The 15,874-nt window shown below is 38.9% G+C and overlaps 1 pseudogene; it reads left to right on the top strand.

Annotated features, from left to right (window-relative positions):
- Positions 1–1,221: 1,221 nt before the first annotated feature.
- LOC124508309 (ferritin heavy chain-like) lies at positions 1,222–15,275 on the top strand (annotated as a pseudogene).
- The last annotated feature ends 599 nt before the right edge of the window (positions 15,276–15,874 follow it).

Here is a 15,874-nt window from a genome sequence, read left to right as displayed (position 1 = left end):
TTCACAAAATGCACACTATAAATTAAACAATCATAGAAAACACAGTGCCAACTTCTCCCCTAGTAATCTTAAATTCAGATGCCTGTGTTTGTCATTTTTTAAAATATTTATTTATTTTTGAGACAGAGAGAGACAGAGCATGAGTGGGGGAGGGTCAGAGGGAGGGAGACACAGAATTCGAAGCAGGCTGCAGGCTTTGAGCTGTCAGCACAGAGCCCAACACGGGGCCCGAACTCACGGACTGTGAGATCATGACCCAAGCTGAAGTCGGATGCCCAACCGACTGAGTCACCTAGGGGCCCCTGTGTTTGTCATTAGAGCAAACACTTTCTCTTTTAATTGTTTCCTTTTGTTTTTACCATGTACATGTATTCTCTATTACCATTCCTCCATCCACCTTACTCCCACCAAATCTGTACCCCATAATGATACTTTTTTCTTTCAGGGAACTATCCAAGTTTGCAAAAGTTGACAAGAGGCATATCTCTTCAGCAAGAATAGGTCAGAAAAAAAAATTACTATATTGAATTAATTTCAGATGATGTAAAGACCGAAATGGGAAAAGCAAAAGTCTTAAATGATTAGAAACCCATTTGGGAGAGACTCTGACATCCAGACATAAACAAGATCCAAAACACAAAACATACAGAAAAATATTCATAAATTCAACTACATTAACACATAAAGCTTCTAAATAACCACAGTGACCATTTTAAAAAGTTAAGAAAAAGCTACAGACTGAGAGATGATATTTAGGAATGTAGATTAGCACAATTACTTTCAAGGCAATTTGTCTACATTTCATAAAGTTGGAAATACACATATCCTATACCCCAGCAATCCTACTGTAAAATGTATAGCTGGAACAGTAATTCTCAAACTTTAGCTTGTGTCAGAACCACTGGGGAGCTTGTGAAAATACAGTTTGTGGAGTCCCACCACCAGTTTCTGATTGAGTAAACCTGGGTGAAGGCCCTAGAATTTGCATTTCTAACAAGTTCCAGATGATATTGATGCTCTTGCTGCTGATTCAGGCACTACATTTTGCGGATCACTGCCCCCAAAGAAACCTCATACCTGCACTTAAGGGGACACATGCAAAAAAATGTTCACCAAAGGATTGTCCACAGTTGTGACAAACTAGAAACCAACAATAAGGAAATGGATGGATAAATGTATATTCAAGCAGGGCAGTTAAATGAATGAACAACACGTATCGATATGAATAATTCTCAAATCCTAATGGTGAGGGGAAAAACAAGCTGTAAAAGAATATATTAAAGATACCAATAAGTTAAATCTTATACAACAGTCTACTGTTTATGTGTACATTCACATGTACCAAAAGTACAAAAGCAGGGATAACAAAGATACATGTTAGTGAGGGGTTAAGGGAATTAAGATTGGGAAGGGGTTCAAAAGGAGCCTCACTGTATCTGTGATCTCTTGTTTCTTTAAAACTGACCTGGAGCCCACTCGTTTCCAATTCCCTCCTCCCTACCCCAGCAGAGGGCACTGAGAAAGTGAGATCAGCCACCGTGTCTAGAGGAGAACTGCAAAGCATGTTTCAACGGGAGCATCCCTCTCTGCACAGCAAAATGATACAGGATTGAGAATTATCTATTTCACTACTTTTCATTTCTTTTTTCCTGGTTTTCTCTTTTAAATACTTTTTAGGGGAGCCTGGGTGGCTCAGTCGGTTGAGCGTCCGACTTCAGCTCAGGTCACGATCTCGCGGTCCGTGAGTTCGAGCCCCGCGTCGGGCTCTGGGCTGATGGCTCAGAGCCTGGAGCCTGCTTCCGATTCTGTGTCTCCCTCTCTCTCTGCCCCTCCCCCGTTCATGCTCTGTCTCTCTCTGTCCCGAAAATAAATAAACGTTGAAAAAAAAAATAAATAAATAAACGTTAAAAAAGATTTAAATAAATAAATAAATATTTTTTAATGCTTATTCTTTTTTTTTTCTTTTTTGAGAGAGAGACACAGAGCACGAGCAGGGAAGGGGCAGAGAGAGAAGGAGACAGAATCTGAAGCAGACTCCAGGCTCTGAACTGTCAGCACAGAACCTGATGCGGGGCTCAAGCACAGGAACATCGAGATCATGACCTGAGCCAAAGTCGGACACTCAACTGACTGAGCCACCCAAGTGCCCCAGTGTTTTGGTTTTTTTTCCTGGTTTTCCAAACAAACTTAGACATCAGTACCTGCCTATATGGATGGATGGATGGATGGAAGGAAGGAAGGAAGGAAGGAAGGAAGGAAAGGATGGATCACACCAGCACTTATTAGAAGGATAATGCCTCTCTTTAGAGAATAGATATATTTTATCATCATGGTGTGTGAGAGGCACAGTGGTAGCCACAAAATCAATAATAACACCAACTTATATTCCCATAGTACCTTTCCGTTTCCAAGCTGTTTCACTGGGAGTAGAAAATAGACAGTTATATAAAATAAGAGAAATGCAATGTACCCTGTTATGACTACCATAGGTTTGGGCTCTGATGAAAAAAATTCCTTCTTCCTTTGAATGTGAAGAGGTTCAGTGCATGTTAACCCCAAAATATGCTGCTTTGACATATAGACTATTTTGAGTTAAAGGCACTGGAAAACAGTGAATATAAGAAAAAGACTCTGACTTTCCTTCTGGTTCTTAAAAGCAGGAGATGAAATTCCCATGCACAGATGTCCTCCCAATGCAAAAAGGAAAGTAACATTCTTATCATCAAGGACGAGAAGCTGAGACCCAGAGAATCCTACACAAGCAGACCTTGTTAAAAGCATCCTCTCCCTTCAGCTGCCCCACAGTCTAGTCACTTCTGCACACTTGCCTTTGTTCAACTTTATACAAAAGCAAATAGGTTTTGCCATTTTTTGAGTCTTTGTTCCTTAGGAGGGCTCACGTGTCACATAAAACTTAACACAAGTAGGGGCCAGTAAATATTTGTGGGACATATGAATGAATGAATGAATCTATCTTTCTTGTGGTCTCTGTTCATCTTCCTATTTTTTAAGTTTATTTATTTATTTTGAGAGAGAGAGAGAGAGAGAGTGTGTGTGTGTGTGTGTGTGTGTGTGTGTGTGTGTGCGTGTGTGTGTGCGTGCCTGTGAATGGGAGGGCCTGAGAGAGAGAGAGAATCCTAAGCAGTCTCCTCACTATGAATGCTGAGCCTGATGCGGGGCCGAACCCATAAACCTCGAGACCATGACCTGAGCAGAAGTCAAAAGTCAGACACCTGACTGACTGAGCCACCCAGGCACCCCTGTTCATCTTCCTATTAATATTCTCCCCACTAATTCTAGATACCCTCCAGAGGGTGGTGCACTGCCAATGTACCAAGATATTTCAATCTTTTGCTTTTAATTCAACCTCACATGCCCACTATACAAGAGGCTGCTGCAGAATCTCACACTCTCTGCTACCAAACAAACATCATTTTATTTTCTCCAAAAGAAGAAACTCAAAACAGGGTCCCCTTCACATCCCATCTGCCACCAACGCTTATCACTTCTTTCCCTATAATTGTTTCAGTCTTTTGTCACTGTTTACCATTGTTAATATAGCTCAGAATAACATAACAAATTTTAACTGAACATTGCCAATACAAAGTATTTTAAATTAATCTTACTTAACCCTTAAAACTGTATAAAACTGGGTATTTATCTTAGAGAAGTGAAGCTTGTGTTCATACAAACCTGTATATTTATAAAAACATAAATGCTTACAGCAGTATTATTTGTAAGAGTCAAAGACTAGAAACAACTCAAATATCCCCCAGTAGGTGAATGGATACACTGCGGTACACTCATATAATGGAATACTACTCGTTAATTACTCGTTAATAAAAAAGACCTATTAACACATGCAACAACCTGGATGGGTCTTAAGAGCCTTCTACTGAGTGAAAAAGTCAATCTCAAAAGTTGACACATTGTATAATTGCATTTACATAACATTCTCAAAATAACAAAGTTATAGTGATGGAGAAGAGATTGGGTGACAGGGAGGGTGTGACTTTAAGGGATGATACAAGGGAACTTCTTTGTGGCAGTGGACCAGTTCTATATCCTGACTGTGCCAGTGGTTACACAAATCTATATATTTGAAAATTTCATAGAACTATGCAGCAAACCACCCTCCAAATCAGTATTTGTGAGAACTGTGAAATCTAAATAAAATCTGAATTATTGTTAGTATTTACCAATGTCCACTGACTGGTTTTGATAGTGTTATCATTGGAGGAAGTGGAGTAAAGGATCCACAGGAACTTTATACTGTGTTTGCAACTTTGAGGATACAAAATTATTTCGAAATAAAAAGCTTACAATGACTATTTTATTTTTTTAATGTCTATTTTTGAGAGAGAGAGAGAGAGAGAGAGAGAGAGAGAGAGAACACATGCACACGCACAAGCAGGGGAAGGGCAGAGACAGAGGGAGACAGAGGATCCAAAGTGTGCTCCCCACTGACAGCAAAGAGCCCGACATGGGGCTCAAACTCACAAATTGTGAGATCACAACCTGAGCCGAAGTTGGAGGCCCAACCAAATGAACCACCCAGGCACAATGACCACTTTTAATTAGAAGGGCTACCAAGTAAAAAATTCACTTTGGGAAGATCCTCACTTGCAAACATTAGGGCTATATTTAATATTCTGTAGATCTACATATTACGAATCCTTCCAAAAACTTAGTAAAAACAATGACACTCTGAATTGGTAGCTGATAATTGTGATTAATGAGAAGCAAATGTAATTTTACTAACCTGGAGCTATAGCTGCCATCAGGGTTTCCAGAATAACTGCTTCCACTGAATTGCTCTGCTTTTACTCTCCATAAGGCTAGCCTCCCCTACATCTGCTGTGCAGGAGTCACCTGGCCTGAAATGTGATTGGGCAGGGGGTGGGGCACATAAAGCTAGTACTCAAAACAGTATGGTACTGGCACAAAAATAGACACATAGATCAACAGAACAGAATATAAAGCCCATAAATAAACACAAAATTAGAAGGTCAATTAATCTTTGACAATGTTGGCAAGAATATGCAATGGGAAAAAGACAGTCTCTTCAACAAATGATGCTGGGAAAACTGGACAATTACATGCAAAAGAATGAAACTGGACCACTTTTTTACACCATACACAAAAATAAGCTCTCACATTAAGGACCTAAATGTGAGACAGGAAACCATCAAAATCCTAGAACACAGTATAGGCAGTAATTTCTCCAACATTGGCCATAACAACATTTTTCTAGATGTGTCTCCTGAGGCAAGAGAAATAAAAGCAAAAAGAAACTCTGGGACATCAAATAAAAAGCTTTACATCAAAGAAAACAATAAACAAAACTAAAAGACAACCTACAGAATGGGTGAAGACATTGGCAAACAACATAGCCGATAAAGGGTTAGTATACAAAAATATAAAGAACTTCTACAACTCAGGGTGCTGCTTAAGCCTGCTTATGCTCTGTTTCTCTCTCTCTCAAAAATAAACTTTAAAAAAATAATAATTAAAAAAAGAACATACAAATCAACACCAAAAAAACTCCCATATAATCCACTTTAAAAGTGGGCAAAAGACATGAACAGACATTTCTCCAAAGAAGACATTCAGATGGCCAACAGACACACAAAAAAAGATGCTGAACATCACTCATCATCAGAGAAATGCAAATCAAAACTACAGTGAGAGGGGCATCTGGGTGGCTCAGTCAGTTAAGTGTCCAACTTCAACTCAGGTCACTATCTTGCAGTTTGTGAGTTTGAGCCCCACATCTGGCTCTCTGATGCCAGCGTGGAACCCACTTTGGATCCTCTGTTTTCTTCTCTCTGCCCCTCCCCCACTTGAGTGTGCACACATTCTCTCAAAAATAAAATAAGCATTAAAAACAAAAACTACAATGAGATATCACCTCACACCTGTCAAATTGGCTAAGATCAAAAACACAAAAACAACAAGTATTGGCAAGGATGCGGAAAAAGTAACCCTGTGCACAGTTGGTGGGGATGCAAACTAGTACAGCCACTGTGGAAGACAGTATGAATATTCCCTCAAAAAGGTAAAATAGAACTACATTACAGTACAGTATCACACTACTGGGTATTTACCCAAAAAATACAAAAACACTAATTCAAAGGGATATCTACACCCCTATGTTTATTGCAGCATTATTTACAATAGCCCAGTTTTGGGAACAGCCCAAGTTTCAAGATAATTGAAATTTTCAATTATTCAAGATAAATGAATAAAGAAGATGTGAGATAGATACACACACACACACACACACACACACACACACACACAATGGAATACTATTCAGCCATAAAAATGAATGAAAGCTTGCCATTTGTAACAACATGGATAGATCCAGAGAGTAAAATTCTAAGCAAAATAAGCCAGTCAGAGAAAGACAAATACCATATGACTTCACTCATATGTGTAATTTAAGAAACAAAACAAATGAGCAAAGAGGGGGAAAAAAGAGAGAGACAAACCAAAAAACAAACTCTTGACTATAGAGAACAATTGGATGTTTACCAGAGGGGAGGTGGGTAGGGGCATGGGTGAAATAGGTGGAGGGGATTAAGAGTACACTCACTTATCTTGAGGGGAGCCTGAGTGGCTCAGTCAGCTGAGCATCTGACTCTTGATTTCAGCTTGGGTCATGATCCCAGGGTTGTGGGATCAAGCCCTGTGTCGGGCTCTGCGCTGAGCATGGGGCCTACTTGGGATCCTCTCTCTCCCCCTCTGCCCCTCTCCCCAACTCATTCTCTCTCTCTAAAATAAAAAAAATAAATTAAAGAAAAAAAGAGTATTCTATCTTGATGAGCACTGAGTGATACATGGAACTGTTGAGTCACTATATTTTATACCTGAAGCTAATAAAACACTATGTTAACTGGAACTAAAATTAAAAAAATCAAGTGTACAACATGATGATTTATGAATGCAATGTGAAAGGGGAAATAAGTTAACTTTTGTAATTTGGTTTTATGTCATTTATAATTTGATTTTATGTCATTTAAAAATTTCCCTTTGAGAAGGAACAAGTTTAAAAAAAAAAATCAAGGCTGAAAAAAGGATTCTGGGAACATAGTAGATAAGAAGCACCAGAAATCTGTCTCCTAACCTAGACAACAACTACACTGGTAGAATCTGTCTGATGTAACTATTTTGGAGCTCTGGAGTCTACTAAAGGTTTGAACTTACAGGGAAATGCCTGGACAGCAAACAGGTTAATTTGGGTCCATTTCAACTCTCAGTTCAATAGCAGCTGCACATCCTTTACCCTCCAGCCCTACAGGTAGACAGCTCTATGGGCATTCCTGCAGCAGCCTGCATACAACTATGGAAGCCAGTGTTTGCAATAAGGATTTTGTCCTCCAAATACTGGGGATCTGTAACCTGATTCCCTAATCGCTGCATCTGATCACACAGGTGCAGACACAGAGATGGACAGCTATTATTGCGCTGCCCTCACCTCCCCCCTCACCTCACATTGTTGCACGCCTCTCCCCATCTGACTGAAGCAACTTCAATGAAATTTAGAGGACTAGACCATCTCCCCGCCCCCCCCACCCCACCCTGCCACCTCTTCATTTTCTTCTTTTTCCCATTTTGGGAGTCAGACATTAAAGACTAGGGCATCCAGGGGCACCTAGCTGGCTCACTCAGAAGAGCATGTGACTCTTGATCTCGGGGTTGTGAGTTCAAGCCCCATGGTGGGTGTAGAGATTACAAAATTAGAAAGGCATCATATAGGGGCACCCGGGCGGCTCAGTCGGTTAAGTGTTTGACTTTGGCTCAGGTCATCATCTCACAGTTTGTGAGTCTGCGGCTCACATCAGGCTCACTGCTGTCAGCACGGATCCTACTTTGGGTCCTCTGTCACCCCCTCTCTCTCTGCCCCTCCCTGCGCACAGTCTCTCTCTCTCTCAAAAATAAATGAACATTAAAAAAAGGAAATGAAAAAGAAAGGCACCATATGTCCCCAGAGAAAAGCACAGACTCAAAAAATGACCTGAGAGCACCTTAATTCTATACTGCAGGCTGACCCTTCACAGAGAAAGCCTACAATTTTTTTTAATGTTTATTTATTTTGAGAGAGAGAGAGAATATGATCAGGGGAGGGTCAGAGAGAGAGAGAATCCCTACAGGCTCCATACTCAGCGCAGAGCCAAACACAGGGCTTGATCTCATGACCGTGAGATCATGACCTGAGCCCAAACCATGAGTCGGACACCTAACCAACTGAGCCACCCAGGCACCCCAGCCTACAAGTTTTCTGAAAAGCAAAACAAAACAAAACCAAAAGCCAAAAAATCTTGGGAAAGGAAGAGAATCTGATTTCCAGAGTTAGGCCATATCATTAGATTCAAATATTCATGTTTTCAACAACAACAACAACAACAACAACAACAAAAAACCCACAAGGCATACAAAGAAACAGGAAGAGGAAAAAAACCACACCAACAGACCCGTCTCAATAGGTGGACCTACTACACAATGTCTGAACAAAGTAGACATATCAATATGGAGATGATTACCCCATCTAATCCCCATTGTAACCAAAAGAAACCAAAAAGAGATTCTAGAGCCCAAAAGCACAATAACTAAAATAAAATTTTCAGAGATGGATTTGAGCAGGCAGAAGAAAGAATTAGCAAATTTGAAGAAAGAACAATGGAAACTATCGAGTCTGAGGAATGGAAAGAAAAAAGATTAAAGGAAAGTGAACAGGGTCTACCATCAAGCAAACCATCACACACAGTGTGGGAGTCTCAAAATAAGAAAGAGAAAGGAGAAGAGATTATTTAAAGAAATAAGGGCTGAAAACTTGCCAAATTTGATGAGCTATGAATATAAACACCCAGCAAGCTCAACAAATTCCAAGTAGTATGAAATCAAGAGACCCACACCAAGATACATTGTGATCAATCTACTGAAAGAAAAAGAACAAGAGAGAATCTTAAACACACCAAAAGAGAAGTAACTCATCATATCAGGGACCCTCCATAACATTATTCACAGATTTCTCATCAGATACCGTGAGAGCCAGAAGGCAGTGGACTGAAATATTCAAAGTGCTAAATGAAAAAATTGTGAACCAAGAATCTTGTATCTGGCAAAAGTGTCCTTCAAAAATGAGACAGCCTCAGATGAGGGAATTTGTTACCACTAGGCCTACCCTGCAGGAAATGTTAAAGGGAGTCCTGCAGGTTGAAATGAAAAGACATTAGCCTATAACTCAAAGCTGTGTGAAGAAATAAAGATATTGTGAAGGTAAATATGTGGGCAACTATAAAACCAGTATCATCTGTAAAAAATGGTTCGTAACTCTACTTTTTGCTTTCTACATGATTTAAGAGAATAATACATTTTTAAGATTTTATTTTTAAGTAATCTCTCCACCCAACATAGGGCTCAAACTTACAACCCCAAGATCAAGAGTTGCAAGCTCCACTGACTGAGTCAGCCAGGCACCCCAAGAATACTACATTAAAAAAAAAACAATCATTAATCTAAAGCTCATATTCTTATAACTGATTTATGATTCCACATTTTATTTCCTACACAACTGACTAATACATTATAAATAACAATTATTAGTTTATGGTTTGGGACACACCATGTATAAAGATGGATCCTGTGACATCAATAACTAAAAGTAATGGGGAGGGAGCTATATAGGAGCACAGTTTTTGTACGTTATTAAAGTTAAGCCGGCATAAATTGAAATTAGAATGTTTATAACTTTAAGCTGTCAAATCTAATTCCCATGGCAACCACAAAGAAAATAGTTACAGAATATACACAAAAGAAGAAGGGAATTAAGGCATTTTACTACAAAAAACATCAGCTAAACACAAAAGAAAACAGTAATGCAGGAAATAAGGGACAAAAAAAGCTATTAGGCATACAAAAACACATAGCAAAATGACAGGAGTTCCTCTTTATCAGTTATTACTTCAAATGTAAATAGATTAAACTCTCCAATCAAAATACAGAGGTTGACAGAATGGACTTAAAATAATGATTTAGCTCTATGCTCTCTACTGTAGATTCATTTTATTTTATTTTTTTCAGAGACTCACTTTAGATCCAAAGACACAAATAGGTTGAAAGTGAAAGGATTAAAAAAAAAGTCTTTCTATGCAAATAGTAGCCAAAACAAAGCAGAGGTGGCTATACTAATATTGGACAAAATAGACTTTTTAAAAAGTTTATTTATTTATTTATTTATTTATTTATATAAAGAGAGCACGTGCAGGGGGAGTAGAGGGGTGGGGGAAGGGAGAGAATCCCAAGCAGGCTCTGCACTGTCAGCATGGAGCCCAATGCGGGGCTCAAACTCATGAACCATGAGAATGTGACTTCACTTGATCTTAGCCAAAAGGCCAAGAAGTGATTCCGTGAGAACATGACTTGAGCGGAAATCAAGAGTTGGAGGTTTAACCAACTGAGCCACCAGGCACCCCCCAAAATGGGCTTTAAATTTTTAAAAGTTTGCAAGATGGGGTGCCTGCGTGGCTCAGCCGGTTAAGCATCCAACTTCAGCTCAGGTCAAGAAATCCAGGTTCATGAGTTCAAACCCCTCTTTGGACTGTGTTGACAGTTCAGAGCCTGGAGCCTACTTTGGATTCTGTCTCTCTCTCTGCTCCTCCCCTGCTTGCACTCTGCACTCTGTCTCTCTCTCTCTCTCTCTCGAAAATAAATAAACATTTAAAAAGCTTGCAAGAGTCAAAGAAAGACGTTATGTATTAGTAAGTGGTTGAATACAATAAGAGGATAACAATTGTAAACATTTATTCACCTAATAATGAAAATCAAAATATATAAAGCAGAAACTGACGGAATTGAAGGGGAAAGTGGAAGTTCCACAATAATAGTTGGAGACTTTAATACCTTATTCTTAATAATTAATAGAACAAATAGAAGATAATTAAAGGGAGGATTTGAACACAATAAATCAAATAGATCTGAAAGGCATATATAGAACACTCTACCCAACACCAGTGTACCCATTTTCCTTAAGTGCACATTGGACATTTTCCAGGATAAGCTATATGTTAGGCCACAGATGAAGCCTCAAAATACTTTAAAAGATGGATAGCATACAAAATATCTTCTCTCATCACAAGATGAAGTTAGAAATCAGTAACAGAAGGAAAACTGGAACATTAATAAATTTATAGAAATTAAACAACACACTCTTAAATAACCAATGAATCAAAAATGAAATCACAAAGGATGTTTTCTAATTTCTAATTTTCTAATAGTTAGAAACTAATGAAAATGAAAATACAACATACCAAAACTTATGGGAGACAGCAAAAGGATTGTTAAGGGGGAAATTTATAGCTATAAATGTTTATATTAAAAAAACAAGAAAGATCTCAAATCAATAACCTAACTTAACAACCTAAGAAACTAAGAAACAAAGTAACAATAAACTCAAAGCTAGCTGAGGAGAAGATAATATAGAGCATAAATGAATGTAATAAAGTGTAAGAGTAATAAATGTAACAAACAATGGAGAAAATCAATAAAACCAAAAGTTGGTTTTTCAATAATATCAGCAAATCGATATACCTTTAGCTAGATTGAATAGGAAAAAAGAGAAGACACAAATTATTTTAAAAAAACAAAAAAATAAAAATAAATGAAAGTGGGGATATTACCGCTGAATCTACAGATATAAAAATTATTACAAGAGAATACTATGAGCAACTATATGCCAACAAATTCGATAAACTAGACGAAGTGAACAAACTCCTAGAAAACACGAAAACTGCCAAGTCTAAATAAGAAATAGAAAATCTGAATAGACCTGTAACAAATAAGGAAATTGAATCAGTAATCAAAAACCTCCCCCAAAATAAAAGCATTAGACCTGATGGCTCCGTGGTGAATTCTACCAAACATTTAAAGAAGAGCTAATACCAATCCTTCTCAAACTTTTGAAAGAACTGAAGAGGGGAGAACACTTCTAATCTCATGAGATCAGCATTTCTGTGATGCCAAAGCCAGTCAATGACACTACAAAAAAAGAAAACCACAGACTATTGTCTCTTATGAGCATTGACGCAAACATTCTCAAGAAATACTAGCAAACCAAATTCGACAGCATTTTTGGTCAAAATTTTCTTTAAATTCTTGTTAGTTAACATATAGTATAATACTGATTGCAAGAGTAGAATTTAGTGATTCATCACTTACATGTAACACCCAATGTTCATTACAGCAAGTGTCCTCTTTAATGCCTATCACCCATTTACACATTTACCCCACCCATCTCCCTCCATCAGTCTTCAGTTTGTTCTCTATCTTTGTGAGGCTCTTATAGTTTGCTTCCCTCTGTCTTTTTTTTTCCTGCTTCCCATATGTTCATCTGATTGTTTCCTAAATTCCACATATGAGTGAAATCATACAGTATTTGTCTTTCTCTGATGGACATATTGAGCTTAGCATAATACACTCTAGCTCTATCCATACCATTGCAATTGGCAAGATTTCATTATTTTTGATGGCTGAGTAATATTCCATTGCATATTTGTGTATATACTACATCTTCTTTATCCATTCATTAGTCGATAGACATTTGGGCTCTTTCCATAGTTTGGCTATTGTTGATAATGCTGCTATAAACATCAGGGTGCATGTATCCCTTTGAATCTGTATTTTTTGCATCCTTTGGATAAATACCTAGTCGTGCAATTGCTGGGTTGTAGGGCAGTTCTATTTTTAACTTTTTGAGGAAACTCCATATCAAATTCAACAGCATAATAAAAGGATAATACATCATTGCCAAATGGGAATTATTCCTGGAATTCAAGGAGGGTTCAACATATAAAAATTGATCAGTATAATACACCATATTAACAGAATGAAGGAAAAAACCCTTCATGATCATCTCAATTGATGCAGCAAAAGTATTTGATAAAAATTCAACATTCTTTTAGGATAAACACACACACACACACACACACACACACACACGCACACGCACACGCACATGCACACGCACACCAAACTAGGAGAAAGAAAGAACAAAACATCTAAATCAGAAAGTAATAAGTAAAATTATCTCTATTCACAGATAATGTGATCTTATATGTAAAAAACCTTAAAGATTTCACAAAAAAAATTGTTAGAATAAATTAATTCAGCAAAACAGCAGGATATAAAGTACACACAAAAATCAGTTGAATTTCTATACACTAATATTGAACAAACTAAAAAGGAAATTAAAAAAAAAAACAGTTCTACTGGGGCACCTGGGTGGCTCAGTTGGTTAAGTGTTTGACTCTTGGTTTTGGCTCAGGTCATGATCTCTCAGTTCGTGGGATCAAGCCCCATGTTGGACTCCGTGCTGGCAGCTTAGAGCCTGCTTGGGATTCTCTCTCTCTCTCTCTCTCTCTCTCTCTCTCTCTCTCTTTCTCTCTCTTCCCCTGTGTGTGCCCCTCCCCTGCTCTCTCTTTCTCTCTCAAAAGAAATAAATAAACTTCTAAAAACTAAATAAAAAATAAAAATAGGGGCACCTGGGTGTCTCAGTCAGTTTAGCATCCAACTCTTGATTTCGGCTCAGGTCATGATCTTGTGGTTCTGATTCATGAGATCAAGTTCCGCATCCCCTGCTTGGGATTCTCTCTCTCCCTCTCTCTCTGCCCCTCCCCACCCCCCCCCCCCACACACACACTCTATCTCTCTCTCAAAATAAAAAACAAATAAATAAAAATTAAAAAAAAACAGTCCTACTTATAATAGCATCAAAAAGAGTAGAATACGTAAGAATTAGCTACCTAAGGAGATAAAAGACTTATACAATGAAAACTAAAAGACATTACTGAGATTAAAGACATAAATAAATTGAAACATATCCCATGCTCATGAATTAGAAGAGTTAATATGGTTAAAATATCCTTACTACTCAAAATGATCTATAGACTCAATGTAATCCCTGTCAAAATACCAATGACATCTTTTGCAGAAATAGAAAAAAATGATCCTAAAATTCATATGGAATTTCAAGGGACCCAGAGTAGCTAAAACCATCTTGAAAAAGAACAAAATTGGAAGTCTCCTACATCCTGATTTTGGAACTTACTATAACACTACAGTAATCAAAACAGGGTGGTGGTGGCATAAAGATAGACATAGAGACCAATGGAATTGAATAGAGAGCCCAGAAATAAATCTTCTCATATATATGGACAACTGATTTTTGACAAGGGTGCCAAAGCCTTTTCCCCATTCAATGGGGAAAGGATGGTCTTTCCAACAAATGGTGATGGGAAAACTGGACATCCACGTGCAAAAGAATGATCTTGGACTCTTACCTAACACCATATACAAAAATTAAGTCAAAATTGACCACCAACCTAAACATAAAACTCTTAGAAGAAAACATGGAGCAAAAGCTTCATGACATTGGATTTGACAACGATTCCTGGATATGACACCGAAGGCCCAAGCAACAAAAGACAAAATAGACAAGTCAGACTTCAAGAAAATGTCAAACTTTTGTGCATGAAAGGACACTTTGAACAGCCTTTCCTGAGAGTTGCCATGGTTTCCTGCTTTGACAGTGCCTGGAGGGAAAAGGCGCTAACCCAAACCCCTGCTGGCTGCTCAGAGCCAGCCCTGGGCACCGCCTCACAGTTTCAGACTGCCCCAAGGCCATCACCCCTCTCCAGCAGGGGCGGGGGGGGGGGCAGCTGCTGTTGCCTCTCTTCAGCTGCTCACTGTGACCTCCTCGTCTCCCACACAGATGGGCCAGAAATACCACCAGGACTCAGAGGCCACTATCCACTGCCAGATCAGCCTGAAACTCTACACCTCCTACATCTACCTATCCATGTCTTACTACTTTGACCTCAGTGATGTGGCTTTGAAGAACTTCAACGAATATTTTCCTCACCAATCTCATGAAGAGAGAGAAAAAGCTGAGAAACTGATGAAGCTGCAGAACCAATGACCACATCCTCCTTAAGGCTATCAAGAAACGGGACCAGAAAGGACTGGGAAAACAGGCTGAATGCAATGGAGTATGCATTTTACTTGGAAAGCATGAATCAGTCACTACTGGTAATGGCCAGAATGGCCAACGACAAAAAACCCTACTTGTGTGACTTCACCGAGACTCACCACCTGAATTAGCAGGTAAAATCCACCAAAGAATCGGATGACCACATAACCAACTTGTACAAGAATCTGGCACGGCAGAGTGTCTGTTTGACAAGTACGCACAGACAGACAGTGATAACAAGAGCTAAGACTTAGGCTGAGGGTAATTTCCCTGGTCATAGCCACAGAGGTGACTTCCTGGTCACCAAGGTAGTGCATGCATGTTGGGGTTACCTTTACCTTTTCTGTAGGTCTTACCAAAATGAATACTTAGGTTCTTTCATTTGTACCATTGCTTCAAATAAAGCAATTTGGTACTCCCTCCAAAAATGAGACTTTTGTGACAGAATGAAAAGGCAATCCCTAGAATGGGAGAAAATATTTGCCAACTATATACCTGCTAAGGGATTAATGTCCAAAATACAGGGGCGCCTGGGTGGCTCAGTCGGTTGAGCATCCGACTTCGGCTCAGGTCATGATCTTGCGATCCGTGAGTTCGAGCCCGACTGCTCAGAGCCTGGATCCTGTTTCAGATTCTGTGTCTCCCTCTCTCTCTGACCCTCCCCCGTTCATGCTCTGTCTCTCTCTGTCTCAAAAATAAATAAACTTTAAAACAAAATACATACAGAACTCTAAAACTGAACAACAAAGAAACAAATAACCTGATTCGGGGGCACCTGGGTGACTCAGTTGGTTGACTGGCTGACTTCAGCTCAAGTCATGATCTCACGGTCCATGGGTTTGAGCC

This window comes from Lynx rufus, unplaced genomic scaffold, assembly GCF_022079265.1.
Source record: "Lynx rufus isolate CCGP_SWC_20201006 ecotype Redwood Valley unplaced genomic scaffold, mLynRuf1.p SCAF_13, whole genome shotgun sequence".
In the NCBI taxonomy this organism is placed as follows: Eukaryota; Metazoa; Chordata; class Mammalia; order Carnivora; family Felidae; genus Lynx; species Lynx rufus.
This window is presented reverse-complemented; position numbering and strand designations above follow the sequence as displayed.